At 44.3% G+C, this 18,764-nt stretch overlaps 1 protein-coding gene and 1 non-coding gene across 2 annotated transcripts in view; one reads left to right on the top strand and one right to left on the bottom strand.

Moving 5' to 3' along the window:
* SUSD6 (sushi domain containing 6) overlaps nucleotides 1-18,764 on the top strand; it is a 92,201-nt gene that overhangs the window by 20,760 nt on the left and 52,677 nt on the right. The window lies entirely within an intron of this gene.
* Nucleotides 8,831-8,937, bottom strand: LOC123325791. Its single transcript, XR_006540645.1, has one exon. It is a non-coding gene; the product is annotated as a U6 spliceosomal RNA (small nuclear RNA).

The following is an 18,764-nucleotide window of genomic DNA, read 5'->3' as shown; positions in this document are numbered from 1 at the left end:
ACCCTCTCCACCCAGAGGTTCACACACACACACACACACACACACACACACCCCCTCTCCACCCAGAGGTTCCTTGTGGCAGATATGAAGGAATTTAGGACGCAAGGTACCCATTATGGTCCCTTTGTTGTATTAGACCAAACATTGCTTTTCAGCCCCTGAGTAAGTCTGGCACTGGCACTCAAGGCCAGGATTGTACTTGGATATGAGGTCAGAGGTGGTATCCAAGGGCATTTGGGACAGGAAAGAATTCTGATCTTAAGGATGTTTTCATCATACTGATGCTTTAAGGCCTTGGAGCAGAGGTTTGCCAGGCATCTAAATAAGGTTAGTAAATGGGCTTAACTCTAGTGCCCCTTAGCCTCTTTCCACAGTTTCCACCAGCTAGCTGGTTGTTTGGCATGCATCTTTGTTTTGTTATGAGAAGAGGAGGAATTCTGCTTTGCAATTGAGTAACTGTGCCTTCTATTCAGATTCTATAGCGGGTTACACTCGTAAAGCTAATGAGTACTTCCAGGGTGCACACATGGATCCAGAGTGGGTGGATGGCAGGCTGGAGGCTGAGGGACCTTCATAGAGCAAGTGCTGTTGAAGGCAGATATGACACTAAGGGCAGCTGTGCCCTGAAGTTCCAGTGGCTTGGCCCCCTGGCTGCTGGCCCATCCCCCAAGGCGAGGCCAACTGAGGCCTTCAGCTTCTCTAAAATGACTGCTTCCCCCAGCTCGTTTAGTATGATCAGCCAGATGAGGGGTGGGCTTCCTGGGGAAAGGGTAGGAGAGTCTTAATTAAGCTTGCCTGGTTTGGCAGTCACTCAGACTCATCTCCTGTTTCTGTGTTGACTGATAGTCCCCTCCAGTTTTCTGAACAGCCCTCCTTCATTTCCAAGGGGGGGCCCATTTTTGCTAAACCTTCCCTCAAAAACAAACCAACAAACACTCCACAAAAACTACAACCTACCTTGATTATTGCTGTGTGTGCCTTCTGCCTCTTTTCCAGCGGAGGCAGGTAGCCACTCTTGCTTTTTCATGAGTTGCTCTTGCCACGCTGGAGTTCCTGGAGGCTGATGCTGTGGAACTTCCTCATCCGGCAGAGGGCTGGACATGAGCCGAGCCTTGGGTGCTCCGAATGGACAGAGCACAGTGGAGAACAGTGCTGGGGCTGGCACTAGGTCTTATGGAGCTCAGTGGTTGGATTCTGATGGGGGGGTATTTGAGGGAACTCTGCTTAAGTGAAGAGGTAGGAGAACTGAGTTCTGGTTCAGCCACCAGCAAGCCATGTCCCTGGGCAAGTCATGGCCCCTTTCTGGACCTCAGTTCCCCTCCTAAAATGGATAGATTGGACTTTACAAGGTGACCCCAAGACCCCAGGTTCCTTTAGACAGTAATGTGTTAGGATCCCCACACAGACCCATGAGTCTGCTCCTGGTCAGGGTGACCAGAGGCCAAAAAGGCAGAAAAACTTGCACTTCCCAGTTCTCTTTTGCCTCCAGGCTTTTGCACATGCTGTTCCTCTCCCTGGAGTGCCCCTTCTTACAGTCAGTGTCAGTTTAGACCACTGTTTGCCCCTGTACTGGTGGGGTGCCCCTGCTCTCTGCTTCCATATCACTCGGTGCTCAGCACTTACCCCACTGTGTTAATGTCTGTTTCCTTGTGCTTCCTGAGGACAGAGACCCTGTGCTGTCACCACTGCACTCCCAGTTGGCCGGTGTGGTGCCTGGAATGTGGTATGTGCACGCAAATGCTGAATGATTAAATGACCCCTCCTGGGCCAACACACCCAGTGCTCTCAGGGAGCTGTTCTGGTTTTTCCCCACCTTACCAAGCCCTCTTTCTGATGAGCTGTGTGTGGGTGCAGAAGAACCTTGGATAATGCTGAGAGTTGTTTTCTAGGTTCATCTCAGTGTGGCAAAGCATTAAGTGATGTTGCCACCCTGCCCTGGGGGTGCTCTTTCTCGGTGTTGCTTTGACCAGGGATGGATCTGGACTTTGCCCTGCTCTTCCCCATCTGCGGCCCTGAGGGTGGGGCAGGCAGGCACGTGCAGATTGCTGTTGCTGCCAGCTGCCTGGGGCTGGACCATCTGCTGCTGGTGACAGTGGGTAGGGTGAGGGGTGAGCAGCAACCTAATCTCCTTCACTGCGTGGACTACTCAGCAGAGTCCAGCCCCCTTTCTCCCCACATTTTGCCTTCTGTTCCAGTGCTCTGTTATGCTACTCTTCATTGAGGTCTTGCTTTTGTTCCAGCTGCTGCTCCCCACCACTGTGCTAGGAGAACCCTTGCTGCGTTTTTGTTTACTCTGTGTGTGTGCCTTGCCCTTTAGCCCGAGCCCCCAAGGATCTTTATGTAATGTAAGACAGCCGCAGCAAAAAGAAAAAAGCAAAAACAGCAAAAAACAAACTTTAGAAATGAAACCTTGGACCCCTGTTGGTCTCTGTTCAGATGTAAATGATGAGATTCTTCCCATCAGAGTTTGTACCTTTGGGTTCACCCCCCCATTTTCTGTCCCTCCTCCCAGGGAATCTTTGAACAGCGGGGGTGGGCTGAGTCACTTACAAAAGCTCTAATTTTGCTTGTGTTTTAAGTCTTGCCTCTTTCTGGCCTTGTGTGGACGTAGGAAAGAGGCAAGGGGAAAGAAAGTAAGTAACCTGTCCCTGTCACTCTTGATGACTCTGGGTTTGGAGGTTTTGAGCTGGGGGTGGGTCTGTGTGTGTGTACGTATGTCCACATGTGCACAAGCTGCACCAGGAGGTGGGGTTAGGGGGAATGTAGACAGAGTCTTAAAATCATCTTTACCAAGTGAAGAGGTGACAGTGCAGAGAACAGAAGGCAGCATACCCTAAGCTAGGACTTCTCGAACTTGAACAAGCATAGGAATCACCTGCAGAATTTTATTACAGTGCAGATTGTGAATCAGGAGATCAGGGATGGAGGCTGAGATTCCAGCAAGTTTGTAATAAGCTTCCAGCTGATTGCCCGTGCTGCTGTTCAATGACCCATAGTTGGAATAGTAAGTCTACCTCCTACCCCTCCTCCTCCTCTTAACACCGATTAAAAAGATTGACCTGCAGAGGGCAGGAGGGAGGCTAGTAAAGGACTTTTCATAGTTTAAACCTGAGGGCCTGGGCTGGCCTTTCAGCCACTGTTTAGAGCCCTTTCCCATGGCCCTTGCTCGTGCCTGAGTTCCTGGCTTCTCTGGAGCTCCCCTTGGCCCAGTTTGGTTCCCACAGTATAAGAACCTCTGTCCTTCAGATGGTGGGTGTCCATACTCACAGTTAAGACTGGATCTTTCCCCTTTCTCTTTGGCTTATTGTAAATAGACAAGGCCAAACCTAGCATTTCAAATAGAACTTTTAGAACTGGAGGAACTCTTAAATTATCTTTTCCAATCCCTCTGTTTTACTGAGGAGGAAACGGGCCCAGAAAAGTTTTGTGACATGTTCAGAATTAGCTAGTGGCAGAGCTGTAGTTAAAAGCCAGGTGTCTGAACTCCCAAGCTCCTCTGAGGGACTCTGAGCCCGAGTTAGGGACTATGGGAGGATCAAAGTGTTGTTCTGGGGACAGGTGTTAGGACAAGAGGCTTTCTAGCGATGTGAGGGAATTTTACACTATATGCACAACTAAGGTAGAACTGCGGGCATCTGTTACAACTCAGCATTCATTCACTTTTGCCAGGGTTTTCACCTGCAGCACTGTTGACATTTGGGGCCAAATAATTCTTTGTTACGAATTCTTTGTTTTCTTGAATTCTTTGTGAAACATCATAGGATGTTTAGTGGCCTCCCTGGCCTTTACCCACTAGCTGTCAGTAGCATCGCCTCCCCCGAAGTTAGAACAATCAAAAATACCTCTAGATGTTGTCAGATACCATGGGAGGGGGCTAAAATTGCCCCCAGTTGAGAACCTCTAGTACAGGCAACAAGTATTTTTGGAAGGAGGGTCCCTCTTGGGCTACACTGGGGTTTTTATGGTGTTTGTTTGTTTGTTTGTTTTAACTCTATGTTGGTCTCAGGGTTACAAAGGGCATTTACAGTTTAGTTTACAGTTTAGTGGGGAGACCAGACCAGCCAATGCATGGGACAGATAAATTGCCATCTTAATGGTCCTTCCAGGATGCAGAGCTGCAGGCTGGACTCTAAAGAATGTGGTGCCAGCCCAGGGTACTTAATGAGGAGATTTTGCTGCCCTGGGCTGGATTGCATAGCTTAAGAATTGAGTAACTCTCATTCATATCTCTATTCTTACCTACTTCTGCTCAAGCAGCGCTCTTCCATTCTGAAAAAAACATTTCATCTGAATCTGTAGAGGCCAATCAGGCACATTAACCAGCAGATATGTATACCTGAAGGCAGGGCGCCTACTCAGGCCTGATGCTGGTAAGGCTAACTCATTCCTTAATGAGATTTACTTTTTATTTCTAACTTGATTTTCTTTTGCTATAGGGTGAATCCTCTGATAGACCTTTCTTGTCTTTTTACCATTGTGTTAAGCAATATTGATATAAGTCTACATAAGAACTACAGACTTTAATGTTCTGAATATGTAGGTATAAAACATGGTTAAGTGCCCCTCTGTGTGAACCTAAGAAAGGGTCTTTACCTCTTTTCATTCTTCTTAGGATACTGTACTTAGAAATGTTTTTAAGGCCACTGAGCACTTCCTCCCTCCATCTTATGCTCAACACAGGCCTCCATGAAAAATGTTACTTCAGAGCACAAAAAGCATTAGTGATGGGAACTTCATAGTTCTTGTCAATTTTTCCTTAACCAGTGCCAGACTGTTGTTTTTCCCATTACTTTCAACATGATGCTCCATTGCCTCCTGGGTTGCATTGTTTCTAATAATAAACCTGCTATAATCCTTTGCTCTTTTGAAGGCAGTATGTCTCTCCTTACCCCTACCTGTTGCGGCTGCTTTTAACATTTTCTCTATCACTCGTTTTCAGCATTTTGACTATGGTGTGTCTTGTGTTTTCTTTTTGCCCTTCTTGGGGTTTGATGAGCTCTTGAATCTGTGGGTTTATAGTTTTCATCAAATTTGGAAGATTTTCTGCCATTATTTCTTGAAAAATGTTTTTGTGTCTACCTACCCCACCCCAACACACACACACACGTTATGTGTATATGTTATATATATATATATATATATATATATATGTATGTATGTTAGGCTGCCTGATAGTGTCCCACTGTTGACTGATGTTCTGTGTATATCATTTTGGATAGTTTTTGCTCTGTTTTCGAGTTCATGATTTTCTTCTTCTACAGTGTCTAATCTGTTAATGCTATCCTATATATTTTTCCTTAAGATATTTGTATTTTTCCTTCTAGAAGTTCAATTTGGGTCTTTATTATCTCTTCCATTTCTTTTGTCATCATGTTCATGCCTTCCTCTCTCTCTTGAACACATGGAGTATATTTATAATAGAGATTTTAACATCCTCGTCCACTAATTCTATCATTGGGTCAATTTTATGCCTATTTCTATTGTTTCATTATTCTAGTTATGGTCATAGTTTTCTGCCTCTTTGCATTCCTCTTAATTTTTTTTTTTTTTATTTGAACCTAAATATAGTGAATTTTGTTTTTCTGGGTGCTGGAACTTTTTGTATTCCTTTCAATACTTTTGGGCTTTGTTCTCAGAAGCAATTCAGTTACTTGGAATTTGTTCGATCCTTTCATTTCAAGGCTTGTTTTCTCGCTTTGTTAGGGTGGGTCCAGAACAGCCTTTAGTCTAGGGTTGGGATGGTCCCACTACTAAGGCCAAATCCTTCTGAAGATTGCATCTGATGCCCTGTGTATTAGGAGATTTTTCCACCTTGGCCAATGGAACATGAATATTTCTGGCTCTGTGTGGAATCTGGGGGTTTGCCACCTACTTCTTTCCGTTCATTCTTTCCCTAGCATTGCTAATTTCCTCACACATATGCATAGATGAGTACTCAGCCAAAGGCTCAAGGGGATCTCTCTACAGATCTCTGGGGCTTTTTCTCTTTGTGGCTTCTTTTCAGTTATTTTGCTCTGTAAATTCTAGCCACGTTCGTCTCCCCAAATTCCCAACTCTGTCTCTGACTCAGTGAGATTGTTGAATTCTTTCAGATTTCTCCTCTCTACTCTGAGTCCTGGAGGTAGGGCACTAGTAGGGTTCACTGCATTGCCTTCCCTTTACTCAAGGATCACTGCTATGTGCTGCCTATCGTTGAATGTCTGAAAACTATTATTTCATATGTGATATCTGGCTTTCTAGTTGTTTAAGGAGAGAGAATAAATCTAGTCCCTGTTATTCCATCATGACTGGAGGTAGAAGTCCCTCAGATTGTCACCTCAGACCAATTTTTAACCTTGGATGTCTTTTTCCTCCTGTGTCCACTTGTTGAAAAGTGGATCCATTGAGACAGATTTTGAGAATTCAACCAGATTCAGGTCATGTCAATTTGCCACACATTTATTGGACACCTGTGTCCGAAAAAATAGCATGGTTCAGTACCATGCTATACATGGTACAATCTGTAATTTTACCTGTATTTTAATGCTGCACTTTCTTACCAGAAGGCTGGGTGTGTGCTTCCAGGTGTTATCCTGACATGAACATGCACATATACACACACTTTGAGTCTCCTCCTTGTACCTCCTGACCATGTTCCCATTTAACCTGGGCAGCTAACTGAACTAATAGGCACAGTGGATGAACAAAGAGCAGGGGCCCAGCTGCCTGTGCATGAGTTAGGTCCAGATAGCCTTATGTGGGGAGGGGAGGAGCGTTAACTCACTTTGTGCAGTGGCCCTTCCACCTTACCTAGTCTGACTCTGTGCTGGATACTATAATAAACTCTTCAAAAATGTGTAAATCATGGATTCTGAAATTCTGCGAAACAGGTTATTGTTACCCCCATGGTATGTGTGACAAAACAGAGGCTCACAGCAGTTAAAACAGTACACCTGGGACTTGTAAGAAGTGAGAGGCAGAATCAGGATTTGAGGTTCCTTTTGTGTAACTTTAAAACCCACATTGAATGATCTTGTAAGTAACAGTTTCATTTCTCTCTTCTGGGATCCAGCTTACTTCCATGTTTTGTCTTCAGCATTTTGGCTATATATCAGCCATGTGTTTTCATTTTCTACCTCATATTGTAGTTATTTGTATATGTGTCTTATCTCCCCCAGTAGACTGTAATCTCTTGTAGGGTATATGCTTTTCTCCATCCTTGTACCTTTCATAGAATCTAGAATATGTAGGTGCCCGATGTAGGTGTTGAATGAAGTCAGTAAGTTCCTTAACAAAGATATTTGTGAGGAATGGGTCCAGATGCCTTGTCTGGAGGGAAATACCAGATTCCCTCATTAATTTATGATGTTCCTTTCTCATCTGCTGTGTTTATCATAATCCCTCTTACCATCTTCCAGGTTGTAACCTGGACTTTATGAAGTTCTTTGTTTGGTACCTCTGCCTGAACTTTAACTAACTTCTAATAATGTCCATGGCACATCATGGACATCAAATGACTAATCTGAGGTAACTTTTAGAGTGTGTGTTTGGAGATTTAAGGGAGTATCTGTTGAGAATTAGATTCCTTTCTTCTCAGGTCCTGATTTAGAGCCCCACATCTGGAGAACCAAGTATGATGGAGCTAGAACTGGAGCTTGTAGGCCTTGGTGGAAGGTATAAGTGGAGGCAGAGGCGTGGGACTAATCAAAGGGGAAGGAACAATAGGCAAGTTCCTGTTTCTTGTTTTTGCTTGGGGCCTCATAGTCCAATCTTGACAGCTTACAGGAAGTTTGGGTAATTTGCGAGGGAGAGGACAGGAAGAGTCATGGTTTGGTTATAGATTCAGAGGCTTCTTGGAATTTATGCAAGATGGAGGAGAACACTTGGAACCAGAAGACAGTGTCTTGTTTGGCTTAAGTGCATACCTGATTGGGGCTGCTGCTATTAAGCTTCAGGAGATGGAGGTAAAGAATATGCTCCTAGAATCCTGAGCCTGAACCAGAACCTCAGAGGAAAATAGGTAGACATTTGAGTAGAAAGGAGGAAAATGGCAGGCAGTGGGACCATATTCATGGAGAATCTTAAGGCCTGAGAGACACGAGGAAAGGTCACTTCTGGCCCTGCTGCTAGGTTGACTGTTTCCACTCATGAATCTTACAGATGTAGCAATTTTGGGGTAGGGGTGATGGGATGGAGAGGCTTTTTTGTTGCTGTTGAACACGAAGGAAGCAGGTAGCTCTTTTGATATTGCTCCCCAGCTTCTCCCTAGTTTGGCCAACCACAGCATGTGTGGGAGTGTCAGTTCAGAGCGACTCTCCAAGCTATCTGGGCAGTTCAGGAATCTTAACTAAAATCCTTGGGTTAACTGAGTAGGCACAGCTTGTAAGATACGATTTCCTTCTAGCCACTCTCCAGTCTTTCTTCTCCCTTCTTTTCCAACCCCCTGCCCCCAATAGTTTTGCCTTTATTGTGTCTACTTTCTCACTTTGAATTCATGTTAAGATCAATATGATCTACCCTCACCACTCAAATGAAACTGCTCTTGATGATGTCATTAATGGTCTCGTGACCAGAGCAGTCTTCATCTTACTGGACCTTCACTCCCAACTCCCCCTACATCCTCCTTCACTGTCTCTGTCCCTCCCTTAACATTTATAATGCACAGGGCCTGGTTTCCTCGTACTTTTTGGAGTGTCTTTCATGGGCTCTCCTTCCTTGACATGCTCCTTTAAAAAGTTATTGCTCTTCCCAGGATTCTGTCCGTGACTTTCTTCTCTTCTCACTCTAACTCTCTTAGGTGAGTCCATCTGTTCTGCATGATTTCAGCCATCACTTATAGGCTGCTAACTCCAAGCTCAAAGTGCTCTGCAGAATTTCATACTCATTTCTTATGCAGGGGCCATGCTAATCTTCTCTGGATTGTTCCAGTTTTAATATATGTGCTGCCAAAGCGAGCACCATACTCATTCTAATTTGCCTGCTAGACCTTTCTACCTGAATATCCTTGAAGTAACTACAATTCAACATGTCCAAGAATAACCTGAACTCAGTTTATTACATTCTTCACTAAAATCTGCTTGTCCACCTGTGTTCTTTCTCTCCTTTGGTAGCTTTCACCATTTACCCTGTCACTTAGGCCAGAAACCTCGGCGCCACCCTCTATTGTTTTCACTCATCCCATCCTATTAGTTTTTGGCATCTTCTACAGCATTTGGCACATCATGGACATCAAATGAATAAATAAGAGGAAAAGTTTATTAATTTCATCTGAATTTAATTATGGTTTAGCTAGCACTTTGGTTTTGATAAAGTTGAATACTTAGGGTTTCACTGTGACTTTTGGGAAGGGCATTTGCTTTTGGCCACATTCATACTATATTAAGGGGGGCCAGTTTTTTATTTAAAACAGGAACACTTGGTAGAGGGATTAGTCATTATTAGAAATGAATGGTTTAGGGGCACCTGGGTGGCTCAGTTGGTTGGGCATCTGCCTTTGGCACAGGTCACGATCCCAGGGTCCTGGGATCGAGTCCCGCGTAGGGCTCCTTGCTCAGAGGGGAGCCTGCTTTTCCCTCTGCGTGCTGTTCCCCCTGCTTGTGCTTGCACTCTGTCAAATAAATAAATAAAATCTTAAAAAAAAAAAAGGAAATGAATGGATTGGATTGGCCACTGTGCTATCTTTTAGGGCTGCTCTAAGCAGCTGCTAACAGTTAAAAAAGAGGTGGGTGAAGTCAGAATGTTCTGGCCCAGAGGGCCTTGTCCTTGGTGTTCATGGGAGTAGAAGCAGTGTGTCATGGGTGAACTTGCCACATGCTGTGGGTTTAATGCAGGAATAGGGAAGACATTTCCATTGGGGAGGGTAATATGCCCCTTTTTATTCACTGATGGATTTCGTAATCGTATCCTAGTGTTTGTGACATAAATGCTGAGGAGGTGTTTGTAACTGTCATGTTTTGCCAAGTTCATTTTCCTTCCTTTCTGTCTAGCCCCTTAAAAAAAAAGGAGATGGTGACTTAAAATCATAGGATTTTGGAGCCAGAGAAGCTCTAAAGGGAGTGGTCATCTAGCTCAACCCTTACATATTCAGAAAATAATGATAATAATAATGATAGGTGGTAATAATTCGAATACCTACCATGTTCGATGACTCATTAAATGCCAGGTGTTATGTTAAGTGCTTTGTATGTGTTTCCCAGTATAGTACTTACCCATGAGATAGCTATTATTAGTGCTATTTTATAGATAAGGAAACTGAGGTCCAGAACGACTGGATAACTGCATTGGAGTTAGGTATGCTGAAGCAGCTATTGTGCAGAAAGATGAATTATCTTGCTTGCTCAAGGTCAGGTTTTCCAGTTAGAGGCAGAACATGAGTAGAATCCAGATCTCCTGACCCCAAACTCAGCATATATTTTTGTTTTGAGCTGAGAATTCATTTTTTGTGGTCATTTGTGTCTCATTTCTTGCTCAATCCCTTTTAATTTTAGTGAAATTGAATGAAGTAGAGGAAAGGGTGGTTTAGAGTTGGGGTTTGGGTGAGTTTTTTAAAGTTTATTTTTAAATAGGCAGCCTTCCCAGACTGACTGGGAATGTAGCAGAAGGCCTGAGAACCAGGAAGTGACACAGACCTGTTTATACCATGCCATTTGGGGGCCTTTGGGAAGCCTCCACAGAGATGGTAAAAAGTAAACATAAGTGCATTAGCCAGTTCTCTTGGGTTTGCTATTTTTGACCTGGAGGAGGTGTTTCCTGCACAGCTATGAGTATTTTGGAAACCAAAACCTAGCACCTAAACATCTTGATTGAAGGTATATAGATAGATATTTATTTCTTGTTACCAGACACAGCATTCAGCGGGGTCTGGCAGACAAAATTACCACCTTTTTTTTTGGTCTCTTTCTCTCTGCCATCCTTTTGGTGAATTGCTTTTCTACATTTCTTTTTCTTTCTTTGTAATTAGCACTATACATGCAAATCTGTCCTAAGAACTTACTAGGTATGTGCATGATTTTCAAGGTCCAGTTCAACCTTTCTCTTTCACCTCTCCCTAGTCCCACTCAGCAGTCTTTGTTCCTATCTCCTCTGCATTCTCATAGCACTTCAACCAAACAACCAAACAAACAACCCTTTTATTGGACCCTTCTAACACGTTCATGGTGTTATATAAACATAGAATTCCTTGCACGTAGACTGTGAATTCCTTGAGAGTAAGGAATTCATGTGTGCGCCACACTTCATCTCTGTGATCACCCAAGCCTTGCACTGAAGACAGCCAGTAAATATTTGCTGAATTGCAGTATGGTCACAGCAAACACAGAGCCCTAAGAAGTCAGATTTAGCAAATCAGCTTCCCAGACTTTATTTGCCCAGTGGGTATTGAAGCCTGCTCCACTCAGCTCTGATGGGAACCCAGCAGAGGGGTGTGATGACACATAGATACATCTCTGGGGTCTAGGAGCCAATTATAGCCCCTTCTGCCAGGCATGTGTTTTGCTACCTGGCCCAAACTTCAGGATTTATGCCCCTTTCCTCTCCTGTTTTATGTCTGCTATGACTTTGCTTTCTTGTATTTCCTACACAAATTATGTCTTTTGGGTTTATCTCTTTTCCCCCTTCAGTGAACAAGTAAATGTCGAGCACTTTGGGGCGTAGAACGAGACAGAGTTGGTGGTCTCTGCAGGAATTTACTACATGCAGTAAATGCAGCATACAACAGTTAAGTAACTATGAGCAGGCCCTAGGGAGGGATATGATTGGTTGTCCCATTCATGGTCCAGGCAGTAATGCTTTGGGTTCAGAAGGGCCTTCCATGCTTGTGGGCTGAATTGATGAGTTTTCTCAGAAGAGATGCAACTAAACTTGATCTCGTATTTGGAAAACAGAAGATCAGGAAGCCCTTTGCAGTAGGAAAACAGGAGGAGAATAGATTTCGGCCCTTGGATTTGATTTATCTGTGAAATGGGGGTAATGGCACCTATTTAATGAGGTAATGAATGTGTGTGTGTGTGTGTGTGTATACACATATATGTAACAAACATGTAAGCTCTGTGCCTCATCCTTCCCTACAACATGTTCAGACTGGAAAACCTCCTAGGTCCCCCTGGACACAAGTATTGCCTTAGTATAGTCACATACATAATTATTTAATTTGGGGGGAGGGAATGCTAAGTTCCTTTAAAAATATATTTTTAGAACGTCATGGGGGAGAACCTTGGAGGTTCACTGACTGTGTTTTGAGCCTAGTTTCAGGGCATATGTTTCTAGCCCAGCTGAAACAGTGCCCTTCGGGAATCCGGTGGGTGCTCAATTATAGCCTTTTAGAGCAGGAAGGGGCCTTAGCCAACATTAATTTGAGTGCCCACTGTCCCATATGCCATCTTGCATCCTTCACGTTTATCTCATTTCCGCCTCACAACAACCTAATGAAGTGTGGGTATCCAGTTTATAGATGGGAACTGAAAATAATTTGCTCTGGACTACCTACCTAATACTGTCCAAGGAGAGCAGAGATTTTGGCCCAGTATGCTAGAATCTTTCCACGATCCCAGCCTCCCTGAGAAGCCTTAGTTGAACTGTTTCATTTTACTGATGAGGAAACAGAGGCATAGGGAGGCGGTGTGATTTGTCCTAGTTCAGCCCATCAGTCATTGGAGAAGCTGGGACTAGAGAAGAAGTGGTTTCCTGCCTTCAGGGTTGGAAATTTACAGCCTGAGCCAAGTTCCTGCTCACAGCCACTCTGCCTTCATTCTCCTTTTTTTCTGTCCTGTCTTGAGTCTGTGTTGTTTTGTTCTTCTGTCCTCTCTTGAGTCTTTTCTTTCTGGGCCCCTACAGCTCTGCAGTGATCTGTGCGCATGCGTGCGCGTGTGTGCGCACACACGGACAGAGGCTGGGGTTTTTTTGTTAGAAGTTTGTTATTTTTGGAAAGCACTTTAGGAACACTGTGTATGGATGGCCTATACAAATGTGCTGATGGATTGATTAAGCTCTAAATGGGAAAGTGGAGTTTCCTGAGTTCGCTGCAATGCAGAGGGAGATGGATGCTGAGATGAGTCTTGGGAGATGAAGGGGGAGAGGACTGCTCATGCAGAACAAAGAGGATGGATTTAACATTTCTTCCTTCCAGTTAGAACTTTTGTTGACTTATGTTTTCAGAAGAAATATTTCTGGTCCCCTCCTATTCCCTAGAAGACATTGCAGATTCTTTAGAACTGAAAGGGCATTTGGGGATCATCCAGGCCCACCCCCTGAGGACCAGGAAGAATAATTTACTTGCCTGAGGTCAGTCCACTGTTGGTTGGTGGAGCCGGGACTTAGAGCAGTCCTGTGCATTTAGGTCCATGCTGCAGTCATCCTGCTGTTAGGTTTTAGAAGAGATGTTGGAGACTGTTAAAGAGAGGCTTAGGGTTGGGGCTGGGGTAGTGTGTCTGCTGATCTGCTGTCTGAAGCCTGAGGAGTATGGTAGGGGTAAAGTGTGACAACAGGAGGATGTGGGGAGCAATTCTGGGGAAACCAGACAAAGATACAAAGACTATCAAAGCAATTGAAAAAAAAAACAACCTCTAACCCCTACCCTACTCTGGCTTAGGTGGCTTATGAGGAAAGCTGAGGGTTATTTTGGGATTTCTAGGAGGTGAATTTTAACAAGAGTTTGACTTTGTGTCTTTTGGGCTTTGGAGCTGGAGATAAAAAGGAAATGGATAAGGTAACATTCTGGCGGTCAGGGATCTCCAAGTCCAGTAGAAGACTTTTGTGCCTGTTGAAGCCCTCACATGCTGGTGGCACAAAAGAAAGGGGAAGATATAAAGGTTAACAAGATTGGAAGGAGTCACGGGGGAGAACAAAGGAAACTGAAGACCTCTAGAAGTAACTTCATTTTTTCATTTTGGAGGGAAGAGTGGGAGGCATTAAGATCTGATTGCCGTTTAGATAGCTTTTGCTGCTGTGGTCCAGCTGTTTCCGGGTGAGTAGGAGGGAAGTGGAGGAGACGTGGAAGGGAAGAAAGGGAGCAGTAAGGGAGGCCTTCCTGGCATGTTAGCCACTTCTCTTATCACGCCTTCTGGGGGACTTTGGACTTCAGTGAGTTAGGACTTCTTATCTTTACACTCCATAAGGTAATTAACTGGTTAAATTCTGGTCACGTTTCACAAACTGCTGTCTTCCCCCTCACATAACAGCATTGGAGTTGGTGAAGATGGATAATCAGAGGAGCAGACTTTCTTGTTCTAGACTCTCCACTACCACCATCCCCTTTCTGGACTAGGTCTGAAGCAAGAAAAGGATTTATGTTGGTTTTACCCATCCAGTTCCCTCTCTTAACTAACGGAGAGATGGGTCATGGTTTAGGAAATAATCTGTCCTGAAAATTACACATAGACTGAGGCTGATCTCATAGAACTGTAGAGAAACCCACTTTGCACCTGGGAGCCAAGTTTGACAGAGTCAGGACTCTTCTCTCCACAGAGGAGAGAGCTCAGTAGAGTGTAACAGGACCCTGCTACTCTCGCAGGACCGTGACATTCTCCACAGGGGTGGGCCCCGAGGCAACCAGGCACACGGGCTGAGGAGATCTGGGCCCTGAGCTGTCTCAGGGGCAGGGTGCCCTGGCTGTTTCATGGCTGGCCCACTTGCTGCTGCTGCTTCCCTAGACTGTGAGCCATTTTTGAAGGTGACTCCCAGGATACCTTTAATCTTTTCAGGCTTTTTGGTTAACCTGGAAGCATCTCTGGCAACAGTAAGCAAGCAAACCATGTGGACTTTGGGCTCGTGTTACAGGTTACCTTTTACTCCAGAAGCCTGTCATGTTTTCATCATCATTTTTTATGGGCAGTTTCTCAGATAGCCCTTGGCTCCTAGGCCAAGACTGTAGATAGAAGGACCCGAGTCTTGCCGGTTTACAAAGTTGTCCTTTGTATTTTGTCCCTTTTGAGCCTCACTAGAGAGTAGGGAGATAGTTAAAGCAAGCAACAGCCCCATTTTATAGATAAGGTTATAGAGGTAGAGGTGAGGTAAGTGGCTTCCGCATAATCAGAGCCATGGATCCTCATAGAGGATTATTCTGAAAGGAAATGAGTGTTCATGGTGTTCAGCAGAGCACAGTCATCTAGCTTTTAATATTCTGAGTTCACAGAGGTGGGAGAGACCAGACGCTGACCTTGAGGGCTTGACATTCTAGCTCGTGGGGTCTCTTTTTACCACATACTACTGGGGCAGCAGCACCAGTCCCAAGAAAGAATATCAGAAGGATGAATGCAGATTTTCCATGACTCCTCCTGACCCCATATTTTAGAGGGGAAGAGGTGTGTTATACGCAGAGAAGCTTGGATGTTGTGGTGAGTTCTCTAGCTGAGAGAGACCTTTGAGCCTTTTTTTAGATGTGGAAATGGAAGCCAGGGAGCCTTCATGACCAGCCAGTTGTTTGGTAGCAGAGAGGGGACTGACTTGCAGCCCTGGTTCCTCTCGTCTTACCTCTAACTTTAAATGTTACATGCCTTGTGAGGGTGGATGAGTGCCAGCTTTGAACATGAGGCTTAGTTCCAGGCTCCTCTTTAATCACAATTTTTTCCCCAAATTTTTTGTGGTAAAATACACGTAAAATGAAATTGGTCATCTTAACCAGTTTTAACGGTGCAGTTCAGTGACATTAAGTGCATTCACATTGTTGTACAACCATCACCACAATCCATCCATTTCCAGAACTCTTCATCTGGCAAAACCGAAACTCTGTTCTCATTAAGCATGAACCCCGTATTCCTTTCTCTCAGCCTCTAACAACCAGCATCTACTTTCTGTCTGGGCAAGAAAGGTACCAAAGGAATACTCAAGTGAAATGGATTCTTCTTCTCCTTCTCCTCCTCCTCCTCTGTCTTCTCCTTCTTCTTCAAGTTTTTGTGTGTTTCTCTAGGGGTAATGAATATCTAGTTAATTTGTTCTGAAGTGTTTTTCTTTTCACTTGGTCTAAAGTCACAATTCAAGGACAGGTTTTATTTTATTTTTTTAATTCTGTGTTCAAAGCAGATCCCTTCTTAAAATGATGAGATGTATACAGGTGACCCTTTCTCCACAGTAGCTGGGTTCTCCCATTCTTTTTTTTTTTTTTTTTAAGATTAGTTATTTATTTATTTGACAGAGAGACACAGCGAGAGAGGGACCACAAGCAGAGGGGGAGTGGGAGAGGGAGAAGCAGGCTTCCCGCTGAGCAGGGAGCCCGACGTGGGGCTCGATCCCAGGACTCTGAGATCATGACCTGAGCCGAAGGCAGACGCTTAACGACTAAGCCACCCAGGTGCCCGGGTTCTCCCATTCTGAGCAATACCCTGGGGTTGTAGGGCTTCCCTTATCTCTGTATTACTTCTGAAGCACTAACTCTTGGCCTAGCCTTGCATGTAAACACTCCACTGACTACCCTCTGTTCATCTTTTTTCTTTGCAGAGCTCCCATTGTCATTACCCCTATCTGTTCTGCACTTGATCAGTTCTTAGGCTTCATGGTGGAATTGGTCCTTTGGCCCAGGTAGCAGCTTAAGCAGTAAGGGAGGAGTCAGGTGTTTCTTTAAAACTAAACAGGAGGTCATATGTGTGCATTTTCTTCCTAATACTATATTGGCTCCTCCCCACAGTATTCATGAGTTTGGCAAGCATTTGTTCCCTGTCTTTTCTGTTAAGTAATTCACAGTCCCTGACTTTACGTTGAGTCTGGTGAGGTGAGACAGATAAACATATAGATGTATTAACCTGTTAGAGGTATAGTCATGGCAGGGTGCTCAGGACACTTTGGGAGTTAGAAGGGGGTTAGTCCTACTGGAGGTGGGCCTGGTGTGAAGTGTCAGAAAAGAATTCCACCAGGAGGTGACCCTTATGCTGAGCCCTGAAAGTGACTGTATTCCGGGCAGGAGGAGCAATCAGGTTTATTTGAATGTCAATCAGTTTGTTGAGGGATGAGACAGGCGGTCTGTAAGAAAACCTTGCTACCCTTAATTTTATCTATTTGAATAGGTAATACATGCACAAGATACAAGGCTTAAGGAGATTAAAGGGGAATACATACAGTGAAAAATGAGTTCTTTTCCTGTTAATCACTCACTTCTCCTCCCTGAAGGCCATCTTTAGCTACTGATTTCTTGTGCATCCTTCCAGAGAGATTTTCCGGGCATACAGGTGTGTGTATGTGTATCCCCTTTAAAAATACATGTGTACTCACAAATGGTTTTCTTCACGTGCTAATTTTGGAAGTCGTTCCATATATGAGTACAGACTGACCTGCCTTGTTCTCTTCAAACCAGTGCACAGTATTCCATTACATGTGTGTATGACGACTTGTTTAACTTGTCTCACTTCAATCTTTGTCCAGTACAAAGGATGCAGTGAATATCTTACGTCTGTATCATTGCTCATGTGATTTTTGAGGACAGGTTCTCAAAGCAGAACTGATAGGTTAGAGAATGTGTGCATTTTGGGGACAGATGTTGTCAAATTGCCCTCGAAAGAGCTCCACATTAATTATAAAATACTAAATTTAAGATCTTTACCACTTGGTGCCCCCCTGCCCCGCCTCCAAAATCCTTGCCAGAGTGATCTTCCTAAATGAATTTGGTCTCGTAACTTCTCTGTTTATAATCCTGTAAGCTCTACATAGTTTTCACTGTAAAGTTTAAATTCCTTAGCTTAGCCCTTAACTCTGCTTCTGCCAAGAGTGCTGTGCTCCCATTGTTCTGTTCCACTTGTATTTGGTACCTTCTTTTTCACTAAACATACGCACTAGCAGTCAGCATCCTCTCCTTTGGGTAGTCTTTCCTGATGACCTTCACTTGTGCACAGAACATCTAAGCACCACTCTGATCCAGCCTCATCCACTCACTGCAGAAATACTTGCTGTGCACGTGCTGTGATGTGACACAACCAGGTGTTATTCTCAGTGATCCACTGGTTGTTGCCTTGAGGGGATGATGACTATCTGGTAGAGCTACCTGCTGTGAATGAGTCCAAAATGGCAGCACCAAAGGGCCTGTTCCTAACTGGCATATTCTTTAACCTCTTCTGACCTTGGTTTTGGCATCTGTCGGAGGAGGTGAAGCCTGATGACCTCTAAGGTCTTACTAAGCTCAGGCCTTATTAATAATTACAACAGCAATAGCAGGCCGTGTTTACTGAGGACTTGCAAAGTGCCAGGCACTGCCAAGTGTTTTGTCTGATCCTGATCTTTCCATCAAACCTATGAAGATGTATGGTTATTGTTCCCATTTTACAGATGAGGAAGCTGAGGCTAAGAGAATTATTTGGTCACATGGTCATAATAGAGGAAACAGATTTGAATTTCGGCATTCTAACTCGACTGTTCTTAACCACATAAATGTATACACATTCCACATATTTACACACACACAGTTTTGTGTACTGTTTTGGGTCACTTACAGAATCTACCCCCAGACCTCTTCAGGAACCATCCCTTTTCTAGAGCTTTAAAGGCTCAAGTTGGAGCCTGGGTAAAAGCTGTGGACAGAAGACTGCTATAGTCACAGCTCTTTGGGGTAGTGAGTAAGGTTACTGTTCTTGAACCCCTGGCTCATGCTCATTGAAGACCTTCATAGCTGCTTTTCCTTCATACTGAGACAACTCATGTTGCTGTTTGCAGTCACTCTCTATTTAGCAGGGGATGCAGGCCTGAGTCAAGGCTTCAGACACAGATGGAAGGCAGGGCTGGTTAATATCTCTGGCAGAATCGCAGGGGCACCCTTTATTAGCGTTGTCGATGGCAGGCTCCCTTATCTATTTACATAAAGCCTTATTTAT

This window comes from Neomonachus schauinslandi, chromosome 9 (genome assembly GCF_002201575.2).
Source record: "Neomonachus schauinslandi chromosome 9, ASM220157v2, whole genome shotgun sequence".
Lineage (NCBI taxonomy): Eukaryota > Metazoa > Chordata > Mammalia > Carnivora > Phocidae > Neomonachus > Neomonachus schauinslandi.
The sequence above is the reverse complement of the archived record's forward strand: the minus strand, read 5'-3'. Positions and strand labels throughout refer to the sequence as shown.